We start from the raw sequence: 23503 nt of genomic DNA on the forward strand, positions 1-23503 counted from the left end.
AAACATGAAAGGCTATTCTAGTAGGAGGGTATCTGAAAAAATATCTGTGTAATATTTGTTGGGAAAAAAATTGACTAATGACCTTTAACTTTTAAAATTGCTTTCAACCAAGACATTTTATCAGTTTGTCAACAGTTTTAACGTACCTGATACTTGTGCCATGGTTCAGCTATGGAGAGAGCGCAGTGTGGGCTGAAGAGCAGAGTGTTAGAATGGTCACGGGAAGTCTGCCCTTGTAAGTCCTGCAGATAAGCCCTGATACTGGGTTGTGCATATTTACTCCCTCAATGACTAATTCAGTAAAGCCTATTCATTAAGGAAAACTTGCCCTTGACTCAGGTCCATGTGTCACAAATCACACTCTCCAATTTTAGGATTACGTCAGGCTGAAATCATGGACAAAGCATGTTGCTATATTCATTCTTTCTTTTATAACACAAGGAGTGGCTTATTCTCAAATTGCCCACAGCAATTTGATCATCAGCAATTTTATATATTTAGGGTGATTACTCCAACATTTCCTTAAAGCTATCAAGCTTTATAAAGCCCTTTCCCTTTTTGGAACAAGAAAGAAAGAATTTTGGTTATATATTAAATGCTTACCACTTGCCACGCGTTGTATTCAATTGAATCCAAGACAAGTAACACAGTTTCTCCTTGCAGGTTCACAGTTTTTTAGGAAGGTACAACACATAAAGCAGAAGGAAGGTTCACTCAGCTGAGTTTTGAGAATAGTTTTGGTTTTTATCAAAAACCATCTTAATCATTGAAGATTTATAATCTATAAAACAGAAGTGTCAGAACTATTACAGGATGGAGGAAGAGGAAGACATTTAAAAATTCTATTTAAGAAGCCATTATTGATCCTCTTTTTTATTTCAGAAACTCTTGATAGTTACTGGGATTACAAAGACCTGATTATGCCCCCAAGATATTTCAAATATAGGAGGACAAGAGTTAACTCAAAGCTGTCTTGCCCTTTACAGAGTGCACATTGCTTTTATGGTATAAGCTCCATTATTCTTCATAACAGTACTGTTTGGGCTTACAACTGGGGTAATAAAGGCCCACAAAGACCAAATGAAGAATGGAGTGGGTATTTAGCCCTGCTTCTGTGTTTCTGCAATGTCTTTTTGAGATGGCTGAGTGAGAATTAGATAAGCTTTGTAGAGTAGCACGTGGGACTGTGTGGGACCTTTAGAATATATCCTATGTAGGTGTTTATTGCTAGAATAAAATGGCAAAGCAAAACCATTTAGTATTTGGATAATACTGAAGACATGAGATATTTAAATTTATTATTGTGACAGATTAATTGCATAATATGTCAGACATTATATGCATTGATTGTTCTATTTGGTTCTGCTGTCACTCTTAGTAATTTAAGCATGCTTAACGCAGCAGATTTGTAAATACAATTAAGCTTAAAGATCCAGAAAGAAGTAATTTATTTACTCTGCCTCTCATTTTCCAGAAGGAATCATTGGGAGCATTTTGATTTATTTCCTCAAGTTATTCTTTAAACATAAAAATAAGTCCTGTTTTATTGAGACCATGCAGCATATATATGATTGAATTCTGTTATACTTTTATGTAAATACTTTCCCCTCACAATAAAAATAGTTAATATTTCTTGGTCATTTACTATATTTTTGGCATAGAGGTAATATATAATTATTTTATATTAAATTTTTTTATATTTTAAAAATATGTATCATTCAAGACATGGCAAAGAATCTACATGTCACATATATAAGTTATGAATTTTTGTGAGCTGATCACCCAGAGTAAGAACAATGTGAGAATACTATTGAAGAAATGGCAAAATATACCGCTTTGGCATAAGGATTATTTTGAGCTAAATGCACTTAAAAAAATGACAGGTGCAAGAAGAATGTTCTCACCACAGCCCCCTCCCCCTGTCCCACCCCGCCCCATTCTTCCTGAAAGCAGAAGATAAAACTCTTCTGCAAGTGAAAGATGCCTTCCATACCATACCAAGAGGAAACATTTTTATCACTGGAGCCAGAGGTTGAGACTGACAAACAAACCTTGTAAAAATGACTCCTGTCTCTACTCTTTTCTCACAGTTGCTTCTGTTTGTTCATCTAGTATGTAAGCACTTAGGTTTTGCCAATTTGAGGGATCTTCATTTTCTTGTGGACACTTACATGTACATGAAAAAATGTGTTTTCTTCTTTCATAGTGTCATAGTTCTAATATAATTTTTTCTTCTTTTAACCTGTCTGTTTCTTCTTTTAACCTGTCTGGAGTCAGTTTAATTCTCAGGTCCAGCTAGAGGTCTTAAGATAGTCGAGGTCCAGTTTTACAAAACTCCACTACCCTTCTACCCTCTAACCTTCCCACCAGAAATATTACTATCTTTGATTTTGTTTATCATTTCTTTGCCTTTTTAAAGTAAGTTTTAAAAATTACAAATTTGTGAGTTATATATTATATGTATTACAAATATATAGTTTGGCTTCCCAGGTGGCACCAGTGGTAAAGAATCCACCTGCTAATGCAGGAGACACAAGAGGTGCGGGTTTGATCCCTGGGTCAGGAAGATCCCTGGAGGAGGAAATGGCAGCCCACTTCAGTATCTTGCCTGGGAAATCCCATGGACAGAGCAGCCTGGAGGCTACAGTCCATGAGGTTGCAAAGAATTAGACACAACTGAGTGCACATGTATGCACGCACGTAGTCTAGTTTTGCTTATTTTTGAGGCCTTACAAAAATGTTATGTATTTTTGCTTTTTTTTTTTGAATAATCATGTTTCTAATGTTGCCTTTAATGGTAAGTCATTCATTTTTATTATTGTCTAATATGCGTTTCTGCTAATATACCATATGTTTATTTGTCTTTCTATGAGCGTTTGAATTGTTTCCAGTTTTTTGCCCTTTTGAGCAATGCTACTATTATTGAGTTTTAGAATATGTACATGCTGAATTTTATATGATATCCAAAGTTGTGATTCAAAGTGGTTGTACCGGTTTACATTCCATCAGCAGTATATGAGTGTTCCCATAATCTGAATCCTTGCCAACACTTAACATTTCTTGATTTTTGCATTTCTAATGGATATGCAGTATTAGTCTGTGGTCTTAAAACTAATGAGAAAAACTAATGAATAATGAAAACTAATGGGATCAAACACTTTCAAGTGTTAACTGTCATAAATCCTCTGTGGAATGTCTGTTTATGTTTCTTGCTCATTTTTTCTTTTGGGTTGTTTGCTTTTTTTTTTTTTTAATTGGTTTGTAAGATTTATTTTCTGGATACTATTTCTTGAGTAGTTAGGGTATAGGAATTATTTTGTCCCAGTTTAAACTTGTGTAAGTTTTGTTTGAATGCCCGTTTTCAGTTCTTTTGGGTATACACCTCGGAGAGTAGTTGCTGAGTTATTTGGTAATTCTATGTTTAACATTTGGAGGAACTTCCAAACTATTTTCCCCAACAACTTTACTTTTTATATTTTCATAAGCAGTATATAAAAGTTTCAGTTTTTCTACACCCTTACCAACAGTTGTTATTATCTTTTTTAAAAGTATACTTGACGTACAACATTCTGTAAATTTAAAGTATACAACATATTGATTGGATTTATTTTTATACTATAATGATTGTCTTTGTAGCAGTGTTTAGCACCTTTGTTACATCACATAATTATAGTTTCTTTAAGTAGTTAGATAATTAAGATCTAGCCTCTTAGCAAGTTTGATTATGATACAATAGTGTTAACTATATTTACTATACTATTCATTAGATATCTAGGACTTTTTGCTACTTGCTGTATGTTTGTGCCCTTAAGCAATGTAGTCTGTCCTAGTCTGCAATCCTAAATTCCCTGGTAACTACCAATTTCCTCTCTATTGTTTAGAGTTTGGCTTTTTTAGATTCCAGATATAAGTGATGACATATTGTATTTGCCTTTGTCTTTGGTTTATCTCACTTAGCATAATGTCCTCAAGGTCCATCCAGGTTGTCACAAATGGTCGGGTTTCCTTTCTCATGGCTAAATATATTCCATTGTGTGTTTATGGTATTATATACATACATGCCTACCATATCTTCTTTATCCATTCATCTGTTGACAAGTACTTAGGTTGTTTTCCTATAGTGATAAGGATGCATTAAACATGGGTGTACATATATCTCTTAAATAACCTATTTTCATTTCTTTGGATATATACCCAGAAATGGATTTACTGGATATTTTGGTAATTCTATTTTTAACTTTTTGACTGCTTTATTATAATGTATCATGGAGAAGGTATCTTTTGATTGAATTGTTTGGAGACCTATGAGCTTCAAGAACTCAGATGTCCAAATTTGGAAAGTTCTCTGCCATTTTATCTTTATACAAGCTTTCAGCTCTTTCTCTGTCTCTTCTCTTGGGGCTCCCTTAATACATTATTTCTTCTCATGGTGTCCTGTAAGTTCTGTAGGCTTTCTTCATTCCTTTTCATTCTTTTTTATTTTCATGTCTCTCACTGGATACTTTCAAATGACCTGTCTTTGAGTTCATTGATTGTTTTTTCTGTTTGATCTAGTCTGCTGTTAAAGCTCTTGTTGAATTCTTTAGTTCAGTGATTGTATTCATCAGCTCCAAAATTTGTTTGGTACTTTTTTAGGTTTTCTATCTCTTTGTTATACATCTCATTTTGTTCTTGTATGATTTTCCTGATTGCATTAAATTGTTCATGTGTCATCTCTTGTAGTTCTCTGAGTTCTTTGTCAGGTAGTTTATCTGTCTCCATTTTGCAGGGGGGTCAGGTACTGGAATTTTACTGTTTTTGTGTGTGTGTGTTTGGTTTATTTTTCCTTGTTTCTTTCTGACAGTTGTAGCCTTGAATGGGTATCTCTGTATTCAAAGTCTATGAATCTCTGTATTCATAGCTTTTATGGACTGATTTCACTAAGGAAAGACATTCACCTCCAGGTAGGGGCCCACTGGACTGCATTATAAACTTGGGTCCAGTGGTGCAAGGTGCCAAATGTATGGCATCTCTAGGCCCCATGGTATGTGGTATCTTGTGAGTTCAAGCAGTCATGACAACTGTGTGACCCTTGCTGAGAGCCAGAGGCAGTCTACTGTGGTTTCAGAGGCACCCGAGGTCCTCAGCAATGCCTGTAGATCCAGCAGTTAGGTTCCAGGACAGGCTGTGGTGGTGGCGGCCTGGTGTGGCCAGAGTTGGTGGGATGTGCATGCTTGAGTGTGAGGGCTGCTGCAGGTGCCTGTGTGGGCAGGATTGGCTGGAGATACATGTGCAATGCAAGGCCAGAGTAGCAGGGTCTGGGACCAGCTCTAGGAGACCTGGCTGTTAGAAGAGTTTACTTCTAAATCTGTAGGACCTAGCCATGGCGGCATGCATAACTTTGGGAGCTGGTATATGGAATCTTGGCTTCTCTGGTGGCTCAGTGGTAAAGAATCTTCCTGCCAATGCAGGAGATATGGGTTTGATCCCTGGGTTAGGAAGATCCCTGAGAAGGAAATGGCAACCCACTCTAGTATTCTTGCCTGGGAAATCCTGTGGACAGCGGAGCCTGGCAGGCTACAGTTCATGTGGAGGCAGAGAGTTGGACCTGACTTTGCGACTGAACGACAACATCTGGAATCAAGGTGGTTGAGGATAAGGGTGTGGCTTCTGGGACAATCTTGGGCACATGTAAGCGCAGGCTAGTGACTGGAGTTGGGTCTGCTCTGGGTGCTTGAGCAGCTGTGGGGACCTGGGCTGTCAGCATACACTTGTGTGGCTTCAGGGCCTTGCCACAGTCATGTACATGACATTGGAGGCTTGTGACAGGAACTGGGGCCAGTGGCTTCCAGGGGCTAGATGCCGGCGTGTGAAGCTGTGCAGACCAGTGACAGGAGTCAGAGTCTTACGTGGGCCTTGCCTGTTGATGTGTACGCGTGTGGCTGCCAGGACTAGCCGTGGGGCAGGCTGGTGCCTTGCTTGCGTGTAGCAGTAGCAGCCAGAGTCGGCTGCTGGGGAGGATTCTGGGCTCAAGCAGGAGGTTGGGGGAAGGAATGGGGAGGGACATGGGCCCTGTTGACTGTGAATATGAAAAAACCTATGGGTGAGAATCTCAGTGGTGAAGCCGGCAGGGGGTCCACAGTGGCTGTACTGGCTATTGGTTTTGTCAGCTGTGAAAGCTACTGGGGTCCTGCCTGGAGCCATCTGCTGGGGTCCACAGTGAGGTCCTCAGGGATGAGGATGCCAGATCTGCAGTGTCCACAAGCCTGTTGTTGTCCTCAGAAGTGAAGGCTGCTGGGATCCTCTGCAGATGAGGCCGCTGGGAACTGTGTTACTCCTGCCACATGGCCTTCCTCCCTTTCTGAGCCCTCTCTGTACAGGTCAGCTTTGCTAGTCTCTGCTGCGGTGAAACTGCAGCAGGTCCTACGTGCAGTGCCCTGGAAGGCTGTGAAAGCTGGTCGCTCACCTGCTTCCCTTTTCCTGGTAAGGAGAACTCTCTCCCATGGGGAAGTTCCCTCTTGGCACTGAGCAGGGCAGGCCTGGGGATGGGCTGGTAAAGGCAAATCAATCTTTTTTACCTTTTATGTGCAGTTTTTCTCAGACTTTTTTTTTCTACTATGTTGCTGACGCTTCTTAGGTGAATCTATGAACTCTCCAGGAGGTATTTTCTTTCTTTTTCTTTTTTAAGTTCTACTACTTTATTGCTACCAACCCATCTCCCTCCACCCTCGTGCACACATGCTCAGTCATGTAATCCCATGGACTTCAGCCCGCCAGGCTCCTCTGTCCATGGACTTTTCCAGGCAAGAATACTGGAGTGGGTTGCCATTTCCTTCTCCAGGAGGTATTTTCTTTTATGGATAGCTGGCTAATTGTTCTTTGTTGGGAGATGGAAGCTGGGGTCTGTTATTGTGCCTTATTGCTGATGTCATCGTATGTTGTGTGTTTTTTTACCATGCGTGCATGTGTACACACACACACATGCACGCACCGTTTGGGGAGGAAAGACATTTTATGTGCAGATAATTATTCAGTGTGCAATGTTTAGGATCCAGATTTCTCTTGCTCAGTACGGTGTTTCTAAGGTTTATTCTCGTTCATTTTCATTGCTGTTTTATTCTCCATTCATCATTGCAGACATTCTTATTTGGGGCCTAATATAAATAATATGGCTATGAACATTCTTGTATGTGCTTTTTGATGTATGTGTGTATGTTTTTCTGTGTATCTTGGAGTGGGATTTCTGACTTATTGGGTGTGTACCTGTACACTTTAATAGATACTGTCAAATAGTTGTCCATGGTGGTTATACCCTAGCATCATTATATGAATGTTCTGGTTTCTTTGAGATGTGTGTAAAGCTCTCACATGTTTAGTAAATATGTGGTAGCTATTTTCGTTTCTATGAAGATGACTTCTGGATACCTTACTTATCTGCAGGAACTGCCTGTGTTGGTTCCATCCACTGCAGTAGGGAATTCAGGTAAGGGAGAGCTGGCATGGGGAGGAGCGGTAGGGAAAGGAGCTCACTTAGGGATATGGGTAAGTGTTTAAGAGAGATTTAGTTTAAGCCCCCAGGGATGCCTGGCCTAGAGATAGAAATTTAGGAATCTTAGTAGACCCAGACTCAAGTCACTGGATAACATTTTAGGTGAAGATTTTGATGGGAATGGAATTTGGTGGAAGAGGGGAAATGGTGTATGTTAGTTTGCTATGACAGTCATGACAAAACACAACAGCCTGGGTGGCTTAAACAATAGAAATGGATTTCCTTACAGTTCTAGAGGTGTAACCAATTTTAGTTTCTTCTGAGACCTCTCTCCTTTGGTTGTAGATGGCCACCTTCTCCATTTGCCTTCACTCAGTCCTTCGTCTGTTTGCCTACATGTCCCTGTACAAATTTCATCTTATGAGGACACCAGTCATTATTGGATTAGGGCTTACCCTAAAGACCTCATTTTAACTTAATTACCTCTTTGAAGTGAAAAAGAAAGTGAAAGTCGCTCAGTTGTGTCTGACTCTTTGCGACCCATGGACTATACAGTCCATGGAATTCTCCAGGCCAGAATACTGGAGTGGATAGCCTTTCCCTTCTCCAGGGGATCTTCCCAACCCAGTGATCAAACCCAGGTTTCCTGCATTGCAGGAGGATTCTTTACCAGCTGAGCCACAAGAGAAGCCCCAAAGTACTGGAGTGTGTAGCCTATCCCTTCTCCAGCCTATCTTCCTGACCCAGGAATCGAACCAGGGTCTCCTGCATTGCAAGCGGATTCTTTACCAACTGAGCTATCAGGGAAGCCCTAATTACCTCTTTAAAGACCTTATTTTCAAATATAATTACATTCTGAGTATTAAGGCTTCAACATATGAATGTGGTGAGTGGGGCGTGGGAGGGCATGTTCTGTCCATAACATAGAATAAAGGAGAATATAGGATGGCTAGAGGACTACAGATTGACATAAGAAACTGAAGGGACTGGCCAGAGAGGTAAAAGGAACAGGTAGAGAATTGAGTTTGTGCAAATAAGGGGAGGATTTCAGGAATGGTAGAGTAGACCACAGGCCTCCCAGATTCTAAATCATCTAATCCCCCATAACAAATTATTTTACTTTCTTTTCATAAAATGGGAGATCTAAATAGAAATGCTGAAGTAGCTGTTTTATAGGGTTTACCTTACTCAGACTTGGAAAATAGTTATGAATCAGTCTGTTATTTGAAGTTTTGGATGCTGGAAAATACTGTTATCTTCTTGCTGTGTTTTCAGATCTTTGGTATAATGGTCTTGAAATGTATTTTGTTTAAATAGATGAGACATCACAAGCAGTCAGATTTAGGAATCCTTGTGGTTCAGTTGCTAAGTTGTGTGCGACTCTGCAACCCCATGAACTGCAGCATGCCAGGCTTCTCTGTCCTTCACCATCTCCCTGAGTTTGTTCAAACACGTGTCCATTGAGTCAGTGATGCCATCCAACCATCTCATCCTCTGTGGCCCCCTTCTCCTCTTGCTCTCTATCTTTCCCAGCATTAGGGCTTTTCCAATGAGTTGGCTCTTCACATCAGGTGACCAAAGTATTGGAGCTTCAGCTCAGCATCAGTCCTTCCAATGAATACTCAGGGTTGATTTCCTTTAGGATTAACCAGTTTGATCTCCTTGCTGTCCAAGGAACTCTTAGAAGAGTCTTCTCCAGCACTACAGATTGAAAGTGTCAAATCTTTGGCAATCAGCCTTCTTTATGGCCCAACTGTCATATCCACACATGACTACTGAAAAAACCTTAGCTTTGACTATACAGACCTTTGTTGGCAAAGTGATGTGTCTGATTTTTAATGCACTGTCTAGGCTTTTCATAACTGTTCTTCCAAGGAGCAAGCGTCTTTTAATTTTGTGGCTGCGGTTACCATCACAATGATTTTGGAGCCCAAGAAAATGAAATCTGACATTTTCCCCATCTATTTACCATGAAGTGATAGTACCAGATACCATGATCTTAGTTTTTTGAATGTTGAGTTTTAAGCCAGCTTTTTCACTCTCCTCTTTCACCTTCATGACAAGGTTCTTTAGTTCCTCTTCACTTTCTATCTTTAAAGTGGTATCATCTGCATATCTGAGGTTGTTGATATTTCTCCCTGCAGTCTTGATTCCAGCTTGTGATTCATCCAGCCCAACATTTCATGTGGTGTACTCTACATGTAAGTTAAATAAGCAGGGTGACAATATACATCCTTGATGAACTCCTTTCTCAATTTTGAAGCAGTCCATTGTTCCATATCTGGTTCTAACTCTTGCTTCTTGTCCTGTATAACAGGTTTCTTTGGAGGCAGGAAAGGTGGTCTGGTATTTCCATCTCATTAAAAATATTCCAGTTTGTTGTGATCCACAGCATCAAAGGCTTCAGCATAGTCAGTGAAGCAGAAGTAGATGTTTTTTTTGAATTCCCTTGCTTTTTCTATGATCCAGCATATGCTGGCAATTTCATCTCTGGTTCCTCTGCCTTTTCTAAATCCAGCTTGTACATCTGAAAGTTCTTGGCCTCATGTACTGTTGAAGCCTAGCTTGGAGAATTTTGAACATAATCATGCTGGCATGTGAAATGAGTGTAATTGTACAGTAATTTGAACATTCTTTGGCATTGCCTTTATTTGGGATTGGAATGAAAACTGACCTTTTCCAGTCCTGTGGGCACCACTGAGTTTTCCAAATTTGCTGGCATAATGAGTGCAGCAGCATCTTTTAAGAATTTGAAATAGCTCAGCTGGAATTCCATCACCTCCATTAGCTTCATTCGTAGTAGTGCTTTTTAAGGTGCACTTGACTTCACACTCCAGGATGTCTGGCTCTAGGTGGCCACACCATCATAGTTATCTAGGTCATTAGGAGCTTTTTTGTACAGTTCTTTTGTGTATTCTTACCACCTCTTTTTAATATCCTCTGCTTCTGTTAGGTTCCTGCTGTTTTTGTCCTTTATTGTGCCCATCTTTGCTTGAAATGTTCCCTTGGTATCTCCAGTTTTCTTGAAGAGATCTCTAGTCTTTCCCATTCTGTTGTTTTCCTCTCTCTCTTTGCATTGGTCACTTAAGAAGGCTTTCTTATCTCTCCTTGCTATTTTTTGTAAATCTGCATTCAGTTGAGTATATCTTTCCCTTCCTCCTTTGCTTTTTGCTTCTCTTTTTCTTAGCTATTTGTAAGGCCTCCTCAGACAACCACCTTGCCTTCTTGCATTTCCTTTTTTTGGGTATGGTTTTGGCCATCACCTCCTGTACAATGTTGCAAACCTCTGTCCATAGTTCTGCAGGGACTCTGTGTACCAGATCTAGTCCCTTGAATCTATTCATCACCTCCACTGTATAATTGTAAAGTAAGTAAGTGTTAGTTGCTCAGTTGTGCCCAGCTCTTTGGGACCCCATGGACTGCAGCCCACCAGGCTCCTGTGTCCATGAGATTTTCCAGGCAAGGATACTGGAGTGGGTTGCCATTTCCTTCTCCAGGGGATCTTCCCAACCCATGGATCGAACCCGGGTCTCCTGCACTATAGGCACATTCTTTATACTGAGCTACAAGGGAAGTCCTTGTATAATCATAAGGGATTTAATTTAGGTCATACATGAAAGGCCTAGTGGTTTTCCATACTTTCTTCATTTTGAGCCTGAATTTTTCAGTAAGGAGCTAGTGATCTGAGCCACAGTCAGCTCCAGGTCTTTTTTTTTTTTTTTTTTTTTTTCTGACTGTACAGAGCTTCTCCATCTTTGGTTGCAAAGAATATTATCAGTCTGATTTTGGTACTGACCGTCTGGTAATGTCCATGTGTAGAGCTGTCTCTTGTCTTGTTGGAAGAGGGTGTTTGCTCTGACCAGTGTGTTTTCTTGACAAAACTCTGTTAACCTCTGTACTGCTTCATTTTGTACTCCAAGGCCAAACTTGCCTGTTATTCCAGGTATCTCTTGACTTCCTACTTTTGCATTCCAGTCCCCTATGATGAAATGGACATTTTTTTTTTGGTGTTAGTTCTAGGAGGTCTTGTAGGTCTTCATAGAATCATTCAACTTCAGCTTCTTCAGCATTAGAGGTTGGGACACAGCCTTGGATTACTGTGATGTTAATGGTTTGCCTTAGAAATGAACCAAGATCATTCTGTCATTTTTGAGATTGCATCCAAGTACTGCATTTCAGACTCTTGTTTTCTGTGAGAGCTATTCCATTCCTTCTAAAGGGATTCTTGCCCACAGTAGTAGATATAATGGTCATCTGAATTAAATTCGCCCATTCCCGTCCATTTTAGTTCACGGATTCCTGAAATGTCAATGTTCACATTTTAGGAATCCTAGTTTACTGTTTTGTTTTTCTTTTTTATTTATTTATTTATTTATTTTTTCAGTGGGTTTTGTCATACATTGACATGAATCAGCAATAGATTTACACGTATTCCCCATCCCGATCCCCCCTCCCACCTCCCTCTCCACCCGATTCCTCTGGGTCTTCCCAGTGCACCAGGCCCGAGCACTTGTCTCATGCATCCCACCTGGGCTGGTGATCTGTTTCACCATAGATAATATACATGCTGTTCTTTCGCAACATCCCACCCTCACCTTCTCCACAGAGTTCAAAAGTCTGTTCTGTACTTCTGTGTCTCTTTTTCTGTTTTGCATAAAGGGTCGTCGTTACCATCTTTCTAAATTCCATATATATGTGTTAGTATGCTGTAATGTTCTTTATCTTTCTGGCTTACTTCACTCTGTATAATGGGCTCCAGTTTCATCCATCTCATTAGAACTGGTTCAAATGAATTCTTTTTAACGGCTGAGTAATATTCCATGGTGTATATGTACCACAGCTTCCTTATCCATTCATCTGCTGATGGACATCTAGGTTGCTTCCATGTCCTGGCTATTATAAACAGTGCTGCGATGAACATTGGGGTGCACGTGTCTCTTTCAGATCTGGTTTCCTCAGTGTGTATGCCCAGAAGTGGGATTGCTGGGTCATATGGCAGTTCTATTTCCAGTTTTTTAAGAAATCTCCACACTGTTCTCCATAGCGGCTGTACTAGTTTGCATTCCCACCAACAGTGTAAGAGGGTTCCCTTTTCTCCACACCCTCTCCAGCATTTATTGCTTGTTGCAAGCTACCAACGGTGTTTTTCACAGAACTAGAACAAATAATTTCACAATTTGTATGGAAATACAAAAAACCTCGAATAGCCAAAGTAATCTTGAGAAAGAAGAATGGAACTGGAGGAATCAACCTGCCTGACTTCAGACTATACTACAAAGCCACAGTCATCAAGACAGTATGGTACTGGCACAAAGACAGAAATATAGATCAATGGAACAGAATAGAAAGCCCAGAGATAAATCCACGAACTTATGGACACCTTCAAAGGAGACAAGGATATACAATGGAAAAAAGACAACTTCTTTAACAAGTGGTGCTGGGAAAGCTGGTCAACCACTTGTAAAAGAATGAAACTAGAACACTTTCTAACACCATACACAAAAATAAACTCAAAATGGATTAAAGATCTAAATGTAAGACCAGAAACTATAAAACTCCTAGAGGAGAACATAGGCAAAACACTCTCCGACATAAACCACAGCAAGATCCTCTATGACCCACCTCCCAGAATATTGGAAATAAAAGCAAAAATAAACAAATGGGACCTAATGAAACTTAAAAGCTTTTGCACTACAAAGGAAACTATAAGTAAGGTGAAAAGACAGCCCTCAGATTGGGAGAAAATAATAGCAAATGAAGAAACAGACAAAGGATTAATCTCAAAAATATACAAGCAACTCCTGCAGCTCAATTCCAGAAAAATAAATGACCCAATCAAAAAATGGGCCAAAGAACTAAACAGACATTTCTCCAAAGAAGACATACAGATGGCTAACAAACACATGAAAAGATGCTCAACATCACTCATTATTAGAGAAATGCAAATCAAAACCACAATGAGGTACCATTACACGCCAGTCAGGATGGCTGCTATCCAAAAGCCTAGTTTACTGTTTAAAGCTTTCTCCCAAGACTCGTTTTTATCATTTCTAAATTCTAACTGCATCGTAGTTTTGAATGCTCAAAGTATTTGTGAAGAGGTTTGAGTGTAATGATAGATTCTGTGAAGTCAGTCTGCTACGCGCCTTGTCCTTCTCCCTTGTTACTTTGCTTCCTCTCAGACACCTCTTGCCTCTGCCTCTCCACTGCCACCAGCAGTGCCATCATCTTCAGTGTGGACTGCTGCAACAGACTTGTAACTAGACTTTCTCCTTCCTTCTCTCCCCTCCTAGAGAAGTCTAAAAAACCTGATAGAAATCTTCAGCAGTTTCTCATTATACTTGGAATAAAATTCAAACTCAATACCATACCCTACAAAGCTTTATGTGGTGAAGACCCTGCCCACCCTCGTTTACCGCACTAGTCTGCTTCCTGCTGCTTTGAACAAACCAAGCTGGTGGGTGCTTTAGGGCCTTAGCCCTTCCCTTAGTTTTCAGATTACTCCTTCAGTCTCAACTCAGAACTTGGCAGAGAGGCCTTCCCTCACTCCACAGCTAAAGCTGCTCTTTCCCATTTTCATACTCTAGCATGTCACGTTTATGTTGCACGTGAGTGAGTGAGTAGCATAGTTTTGTAAGGAACTGTCAAACAGTCCTCCAAAGTGGATGTACACTCCCACCAGCAATGGTTGATCCACATCCAGCATTTCGTGTTGCCAGTGTTTTGGATTTTAGTAGTTCTAATAGATACATATGGTATCTCATTGTTCTTTTAATTTGTAATTTCCTAGTAACATTTGACATTGAGTGTCTTTTGAATGCTTATGTCATCTGTATTTCTTTTTGTTGAACTGTTAAAAAATTTTGCCCATTTTTAATTAATTCATTTTCTTAATGAGTTTTATGAGTTCTTTGTATATTTTAGATAAAGGTCTTTTATCAGATATGTCATTTGCAAATATTTCCTCCTAGTCTGTGGCTTGTCTTCTCATTCTCTTGACATACTATTTTTTCCAAAAGTATTCATCACTAACTAAAATAGTCTTATTGGTTATTGTATATCTCCTCCCACTACAGTGTAAAATCCACAAACAACTGTCTTGCTTTCTACTGTATTTCCAGTGCACAATATAGTGCTTGGTATTTTGGATGACAGATATTTGTTGATTGAATGGATAACCATTGTTAACATTTCTAGTTTGTTTTATTCTTAATGAAAATGGTATTAAGCTGATTTATGTCATCTTCTTGTTTAAAACTCAGTTTCAAAATTTTACCATTTTATCTTCAAAATTAAGGATACTAGCCGCTAGTAATAGTGTGAGATGAATTTCCACAATGGCTTAGATTAATTGGTTTAAGACATCTAATTACTGATTTATACTTGTTTTGCCCTCTCATGAGCTATTCAGATTTATTCTCCAGGAGGTTGTCACAGGGTTGGGCAGTGAGAACAGGCGAATGTTTGCATTAGTCCCACAAAGCCTTATGGAAGGAAGGCCGCCTGTTAAGACACCTCAGAGTCTTAATATGTTCAAATATGTGTCTACACACACACACATTGAGCCTTGCAAGGTTCAAAAAAATTATTCAAATTCCCTATTCTAGATTGCTTTTTTGTTAATTGGATTTGTTAAAGATGGGAAATGACATGTTGGTCTCCTGCTATGGTTGTTTTCAGTTTTTTAAATTTTATCTTTAGTTGTTTTTGGCTGTATATTTTAGTGTTGTTTGCCACTAATTTTTATAACTATTATATTTTTATCTATTTTTATCCCAATTAATGCTTTTTGCCTTGAACTGAGTCTTTGTTTCCATTCTGCTTTGTTTTTGTATGAATATGCCAAGTCTTCTGTTTTTAACCCTTTCATTGCATTTTAGATTGTTGCTCTTAAAAATAATGTAAATTTGAAAGAGTTGAGTTTTTAAAAATCCTTTTAGAAAAGCTTTTTAAAAATGTTTTGGTTCTCTGTTGCTGCATAACAAACCATCTCGAAACTTAGTGGCTTTAAGCTAGAACTATTTTGTTACCTCTCATGATTTATAGTTGGGCTGGATAGTTCTTCTGTTCCATGGTTATTCAGCTGGTACTGCAGTCATCTGGTGGCTCACTAGGACTAGAATGTCCATGAAGGCTCATTCATGTGGTTATTAGTGCCTTGGTGCAGGGATAGTCCTTGGGACAGTGGGGCATACTGTCTGTTTATCTGTCTACCTACTATGTAGCCTCAGTCCTCTCCCTTACCAGTGGCGTCTTCACTTATTCTTTTTATGTGATCTCTGCAGCAGGGCAGAGTAGCCATACTTTTTATATGATGGCTTGGGACTCCCAACAGTGCTGAAGTGAAAGCTGCCAGGTCTCCTTAAAGCTGAGGCATAGAACTGCCACAGGGTCAGTTCCGCCTCCTCCTGTTGGCTGAAGGAGTCCTAGAGCCAGCCCAGGTTCGTATCAGGGTGTGAATACCAGGAGGTGTGGTTCACTGAGGGCATCCTGAGAGCCTATTTACCACAATATGAGAGTCTAAACCCTTCACATTTATTATTTTACTTGACATGGTATTGTTCTTAGGGCTTAGACTTTTACTTCCTTTAGTGAATTTGCATATGCTTTTAATTCTGTTAACTTCTGTATCAACATCGAGAAAAATAATAGTACTTGTACTCCAATTTAGCTCAGATGATAAAGAATCTGCCTGTAATGCAGGAGACCTGTGTTCGGTCTCTGGGTTGGGAAGATCCCCTGGAGAAGGGAAAGGTAATCCACTCTAGTATTTTTGCCTGGAGAATTCTATGGACAGAGGAGCCTTGCAGGCTGCACCATGGAATCAGTTATGATGACTGGGGGCTTCAGCATGATTTTACTTATGTTTTATACATATTATGTGAAATTTTAGGCCATGTTATAAATTTGAATATTGTATATATCTTTTAAAAAGTTTTAGATGTTTTCATTCATTTTGTAACTGTATAAACAATAATTTTTTAGATCTAGTTAATTGGATCTAATTAAATCTAGACCTAATTAAGTCCAATTAATTGCATGCTGTCTTTCCTAATACACTTTTTTCCTAGATAATGTTTCGGGAAGGCTGTGTAGATTATGTAACATCTGCATTCTTTCCAAATATATAATGACTTCCTCTGTCTTCACACAGTTTGATTGGCTATAGAGTTTTTGTTTGTTTGTTTTTGGCCATACCACATGACTTGTGGGATCTTAGTTCCTTGACCAGGGCCCCTAGCAGTGAAAGTGCTGAGTCCTAATCACTGAATTGCCAGGGAACTCCTGGTTTTAGAGGTCTTGGATCACACTCAGTGCTTCCCAGGAATTTATTGTTATTATTCTTTTGTCTTAGGAAATTTATTGTCATTTATGGGTATACCGTTTTAGGGTACTGGATTTTTTTTCTCCCCCTGTAATATTAAGTTTTTGCCAGTGAGGGTTGGTGAATAGATCTGGAAGATGGTGTACATTTTTGTCTTTCTTCAATTTTGTTTTCTTCTAGTATAATTCTGTTTTGTCTCATCTTCAATTTAACAGCAGTTATGAGTGAAAAAGTCGGCTTAAAGCTCAACATTCAGAAAACTAAGATCATGGCATCTAGTCCCATCACTTCATGGCAAATAGACGGGGAGACAATGGAAACAGTGGCTGACTTTATTTTTTTGGGCTCCCAAATCACTGCAGATGGTGATTGCAGCCATGAAATTAAAAGACGCTTACTCCTTGGAAGGAAAGTTATGACCAACCTAGATAGCATATTAAAAAGCAGAGACATTACTTTGCCAACAAAGGTCCGTCTGGTCAAGGCTGTGGTTTTTCCAGTGGTCATATATGGATGTGAGAGTTGGACTGTGGGGAAAGCTGAGCGCTGAAAAATTGATGCTTTTGAACTATGGTGTTGGAGAAGACTCTTGAGAGTCCCTTGGACTGCAAGGAGATCCAACCAGTCCATCCTAAAGGAGATCAGTCCTGGGTGTTCATTGGAAGGACTGATGCTGAAACTGAAACTCCAATACTTCGGCCACCTCATGTGAAGAGTTGACTCATTGGAAAAGACCCTGATGCTGGGAGGGACTGGGGGCAGGAGAAGGGGATGACAGAGGATGAGATGGCTGGATGGCATCACCTACTTGATAGGCATGAGTTTGAGTAAACTCCGGGAGTTGGTGATGGACAGGGAGGCCTGTCGTGCTGCGATTCATGGGGTCACAAAGAGTTAGACACGACTGAGTGACTGAACTGAACTGAACTGAACTGATGATGATCAGGTTTGTTAGATCTTAGTTCTGAAATTGGCATTTGTCATTTGCTCTGTTTTTGCTCTTTTATTGTACAACTTTTTTAATTGGAAAAACTTTTTTAACTTTTAACCACACCACATAACATGTGAGATCTTAGTTTCCTGATCAACCAGGGATCAAACATATGCCCCATGCATTGGAAGATGGAGTCTTAACCACTGGGCCACTGGGCCAGTCCCTGGGAAGACTTGAATGTAACTTCCTCATTATGAATTCAGCTTTTCTGGTCATGTTAATTCTGCTGTTTTTCTCCAGCGCTAATGTCAAGTGTGCTGTTGCATTTTCAAGTTTCCTTGGAATCTTACCTGAGTTTCTTCTGTTTCCTTCTTCGCATGATGTCTCTTTATTCCCATCTTGTGTGTTCTTAGTCACTCAGTCGTGTCTGTCTCTTTGTGACCCCATGAACTGTAGCCTACCCGGCTCCTCCGCCTCTGGGGATTCTCCAGGCAAGAATATCGGAATGGGTTGCCTTGCCCTCCTCCAGGGGATCTTCCCAACCCAGGAGTGGAACCCAGGTCTCATGTACTGCATGCGGATTCTTTACCGTCTGAGCCACCAGGGAAACCCATCTTACTTGGTTCTTACAGGCAGTGTCTTTCAATAACTAAAAAGTGAGTGAAGTCGCTCAGTCGTGTCCGACTCTGTGACCCCATGGACTGTGACCCACCAGGCTTCTCCGTCCAACTAAGGATGTGTCCAAATCAGTGCTCTTCTTCATATTATTTCTTGGAGTAAATCGTTGCCAGTGCCAGTCCTGTCTCTACTTAGTGTGAAGTTTTACTGACTAGGATTGTAGCCTCTGAATGGATGTAGAAGAAGAACTTCTGGATGGGGAAGGGATCGTGGCTGTCAGGGCTCACCCCGTGTGGAGCTGGCTGCCTGTTTCCGGATTGCTGCAAACGCAGGAACCCTGGGCTGGGGGTGGAGAGAGGTGAAGGGCTGCGCCCTCTTCCCACGCACTTCCTGGCAGCTGCGCTCTCACCCTTCAGAGGTAGAGGTGGGGCTGCGGTTGGCCATTGAACTGTGTCTCAGTCTTCCTTCACACTAGTTAGTGGAACTTTCTCCCAGATTTTAGTAATATGTTACTTCTGAAGTAGGCTCTGCTTTCGGTCTTTTCTTGTGTGTGTCTTTATAGGTGTTTTAAATGGGATTTAAAAATTCATGTCAGGTCGCCTGGTGCCCTCTTAAGCTAGATTTTTTTTTCCCCATCCTATATTTCATTTATTTTTTTAAAAAAATTAAGGAGCTTTCTAGGTGAGTCAGTGGTAAAGAATCCGCCTGCCAGTGCAGGAGACGCAGGTTCAATCCCTGGGTCAAGAAGATCCCTTGGAGTAGGAAATGGCAACCCACTCCAGTATCCTTGCCTGGAAAACTCCATGGATAGAGGAGCCTGGCAGGCTGTAGTCCATGGTGTCACAGAGTCAGAAACAGCTGAGTGACTGAGCACAGTCCTTTTTATCGGCACCAGGATCTCTTCCAGGTAGTCATTGTTTCCCTGGACTCACTAACAGGAACTTCAATCTGTTATCAACATTGGACAGCCTTTTATCAACATTCCTAACTCACCTTAACCCAGGGGGAAGGTTGCCTCCTGCCAGGCGCGTTCCTCATGATTATCCTGAGTTGAGAATAGAAAGTTTTCTTTTAGAAGCACTTGGTTGTTCTAAGACTCCAGAGCCAAAACTGGTTAGAAAGCTTAACTTTTAAAATGCTTACCTTCTTAGTCTTTTAATTCAGGGAAGGGGTTTAAACAACAGAAATCTGTGCTGTCAGAGCTCTGGAGGCTGAGGGACCAAGCCCCAGGTGTCGGTGGGTGGTTTCTTCTGAGGCCTGTCTGCTTGGCTTGCAGGTGGTCTCCCTCTTGCTGCCTCTTCACACAGTTTTCTTTGCGCACCCGCATCCCTGGTATCTCTTCCTCTTCTTATGAGGACATTAGTCGTAATGGGCTAGAACTCCACCTTCCTGGTCTCATTTGAACATGATCACCCTTTTTTTTTTCTTTCTCATTTTTATTGCGGTATAATTGACAAATAAAATTGTCAGCTATTTAAAATAAACAACTGTGATGATCTAATATATATAATGTAAACACTGTGAATGGATACCCTCTAACAAATCCATCACTTAGCTTTCAATTATTTTTGGTGAGAATATTTAGTCTTTTAATTTAAAAAATCTTTTAATCACATTCATTTGCATGCTGCTGTATTTTTGGTTTTTGTTTTTAGCCTCTTTTGTCTGCCTTATCTCAAATATACTACATTTTATTCTTTTAAAGTTTAGTTTTCTTTTTTGCTAGTCCTACTTCTTTTATTTTTTGTCTATTTTTGGTCTTTTTTGGTCTAGTCCTTCCTTGTTCCTTCACTTTAATTTTATTTCTTACTTCCTTAATTTTTTCATGTCTATTTTCTTAAGTCAGATTTCCTCCCCTCCTCTGGCCTCTCTTCCCCTCATGGTTTGATTTTCTAAAGGCTGGAAGGATGTGTAGTCCTCTGAGAGTGGCAATATTGTGGGCAGTGTCATTCAGCAGATGGGAAGACCTGCCTCTCCTCTGTCCAGTATTTTCTGAGTCACTGTTCTCTGTCTTGACCCCTGAAATGATGACTTGAGGGTATAGTGACACGTGAACTTTAGAGTGACTTTTGGATAGCACATACCACCTGTGTGAGAATCTGACTGTTCTGAAATGTATGATCTGTAACGTGCGTTTGGTCACTCGGTGGAAAGACTGTGGCCTGCAGGGTCAGACAGACGGACGTTATGGCTCTACTGTGGAAGAGCTACGTGACCCTGCGCTGTCCTCGGGGTTCTGATGTGCAGAGGTTGATATTGTACCGTGGGATGGCTTCCCTCCTTCCGGCGCAGGTTTCTCCTGTGGCTCGAACCCTCAGGGGTTCTTCTGTCCACCCCTCTGGTGAGGCTTCTGCAGGCCTCCTTCATCTGCAGGGGCTTGAGGGGAGCAGCCAGGAGGTAGTCTCCAACCCTATGCCGGCTCTTGCAGCTGTCTAACAGATCGCCTTTCGATTACTCTAGCAAGGGGGTCAGCACTTTGAAACGACTGGGGCCCAAGTCACCCTTTGTGTGTCAGAGCAGAGCTGTTAGGACTGCTTTCCGGAGACATCTTGCCTGTACTTTGTTACATCTTCCCGTGGCTAACCATCCCTTAGTTTTCAAAATGAGTTGCAACCCTTTCCTCTTGGTTAATTGTAAAGCAAAAAAGAAAAAGTTCTTCTTGGCTATGTAGTAGGCTAATTGAGGGCTTCCTGGTGGCTTGGTGACAAAGAGTTCACCTGCCAATGCAGGAGGTGTGGGTTTGATCCCTGTATCAAGAAGATCCCCTAGAGAAGGAAATGGCAACCCACTCCAGTATTCTTGCCTAGAGAATTCCCATGGACAGAGGAGCCTGACGGGCTACAGTCCTGCGGTTGCAAAGAGTCAGACATAACTTAGTGACTAACCAATAACGAGTAATTGAATTTGAGTTTCTCGGGAGATTTTCACTTCATTAAAAAATCTTCACTTCTTATCAAACACTTAGATATAAAATGTCACCTTCCTGGAGGTAGCCTAAAGTCTGCTCTAGTTTTACAGAACCTTTTTGAATTTTTTTGTGAGATTAGGGGCTGCTGAATACTTTATTCAAAAGTTAGCCGATGGGGCAGGGAAACTGAAGCTGGGTAAAAAGGAGCAGAGACTGAGCCCCCCTTTCTCCCATCCCAATCCCTTCTCCTCACTTGGACACACTCAGTGGCTCCCTGGAGACCAGGTGGATCATGACTGCCTTAGTGCTCCACGGAGTCAGAGTAGCCCAGTAGAGCTCCCGACTAAGTCCTCACTGTTTGGGTCACTTGTGAGATTCTATTTATGCTTTTTTTTCTTGAGCTGCGATTGTGGTTTTGATTATGATATTTTATAAAAAGATCTAGGGGTGCTGTTTGTAACACCACCCACTTGAGAGATTGCCTTTCTGAACACACGTGGGAGAGATAGAATGTATGGTATTAGGAGGGTGGTGTTCCTCCATGGACACTCTGGACCTTGTAGCTACTTAGGCTCCCTTTTCTGCTGAGCAGATAGGAAGCTCAGTGTCAAGACTGTGGCCACCTTGAGGGAACGGCCAGTACATGACAGTGTGTAGTTTGGGGTACTAACTTTACCCCAGCTTTTTCTTCTTAAAATTGTTTTCCATTTGTCTTCATTTCCTTATCCATCTGTTTACTTCTCTTCTGACATGTAATATCCTTGTTAGCCCCATCATTCTTTTTAGAAGAAGTTGGTGTATCAATTAGCAAATACATAAGAACTGTCCTAAATATTTTAAGAAACCTTTTTAATATTTAAGAAGTCCTTTTGATGGATTCTTAGCACTCTGGTCTGAGCTGTAGGCTGGGCTGTTGCAGAAGTCACTGGCTGCTCGTGCCCTATCCCATCCATCTCCTTCCTGCAGCCCTCTCCTGCAGAGTTGACCCAGCCGCGCAGGGTAGATGCCTCTCTGAGCAAATGCCTCTGTTTCTAGACCCTCTAGACCTTTCCCGTGGTTCACTTCTGCAGCTCTGGTTCTGCCACTCTGCCCCCCTCCCCCCCCCCCCCCCACCCCGCTTGTCATTTCTGTGAATCTGAAGCCCTCCTCCCACCCCTTCATCTCTGTCTGCTCTGAGTCAGTTTCCTCTGTGAAAGCAGGGCAGACCACTTCCTGGGTGCTGCTGCTGCCCCTGCTGCATGTGTTGGGTCACACTGACTGGGCTGCTCACCCACAGGGGCCTTTGTGCAGATCAGAACAAGGTACTGCACAGGACTTCCTACTACTGGAAACCCGTCTGATGAATGAAAGAGCCAGGCTGTTTACCCTGTGAGGGGCGCCCTGAGTGTGTGGGGGTGGGGGGTGCCTGCCTGCGCAGTTGTAACTGGTGGGAACTGTCCATGTCCCCAGCACCGTCAGTCTGGCCAGGGCAGGCCCTCAACACTTGTTTGCTAAGCTAAAGGAAGAACAAAGGTGTGAATTCACACCGTGCTCTTATCTGAAAAATAGCAGGGAAAGCACACTTGACAAGGCTTTTGCACTGAATATTATGAATATATTATAATGCTGAGATGTCCCCCCCCCCCCCCCCCATCTCAGTATTTCTGAAATGACAGATACCTTAGTCAGTGGACTGTGGTAGGGGAGGACACAGCCCCTGGAGCTGGACTACTTGGGCCTGAATCCCAGGGCTTCTTACACACTTATTAGTGAGATTCTGGGCATTTTACTTAACCTTGTTGTGCCTGTTTTAACAATAGTTTGTTCCCCTACTTCCTGGGGTTGTAGTGAGAGTGCAATGGATTAATATATGTGCAGTGCTTAGAATATCACCAGGCACATAATAAATAGTAAGAGATATGAGTAGTAGCTATTAGCAGTACCATTAAAGGCTACATAGACACTTACTATGTTGCTGTTTCCTTTTAACCCTGAAAAGCTGTTTTCATGCATGGAGCCCAGCTCACATGGATGGATAAGCATCCTGTGTCAGCAGCCGCGGACGGGCCCCATTCTGTGTGCTGAGGTGGAACACCCTCTCTTGCCTGCACCAGTTTTCTGGTTTGCTGCAAGAGAACATGCACAGGACACTGACAGGAAACCAGCAGGTTTTGTTTTTTCTTCTTAATATAGCAAAAGAGAAAGAGGGGAAAACCAGATAAGGCTCATTTTAGAACTTAACTTCTCCAAAGCTTAGATTGGTAATAAATC

The 23503-nt window shown here is 41.2% G+C and overlaps 1 protein-coding gene and 1 long non-coding RNA gene across 8 annotated transcripts in view; one reads left to right on the forward strand and one right to left on the reverse strand.

Annotated features, from left to right (window-relative positions):
* Nucleotides 1–23503, forward strand: part of LOC133072404 (cytochrome c oxidase assembly factor 1 homolog) — a 92501-nt gene that overhangs the window by 62066 nt on the left and 6932 nt on the right. The gene's annotated exons all lie outside the window — the stretch shown is intronic.
* On the reverse strand, nt 593–20077 carry LOC133072847 (uncharacterized). The gene is made up of 3 exons (XR_009696819.1): nt 19489–20077; nt 19339–19390; nt 593–781 (listed from the first exon to the last, which is right to left on the reverse strand). It is a non-coding gene; the product is annotated as an uncharacterized LOC133072847 (long non-coding RNA).

This window comes from Dama dama, chromosome 18, assembly GCF_033118175.1.
Source record: "Dama dama isolate Ldn47 chromosome 18, ASM3311817v1, whole genome shotgun sequence".
NCBI classification, from domain to species: Eukaryota; Metazoa; Chordata; class Mammalia; order Artiodactyla; family Cervidae; genus Dama; species Dama dama.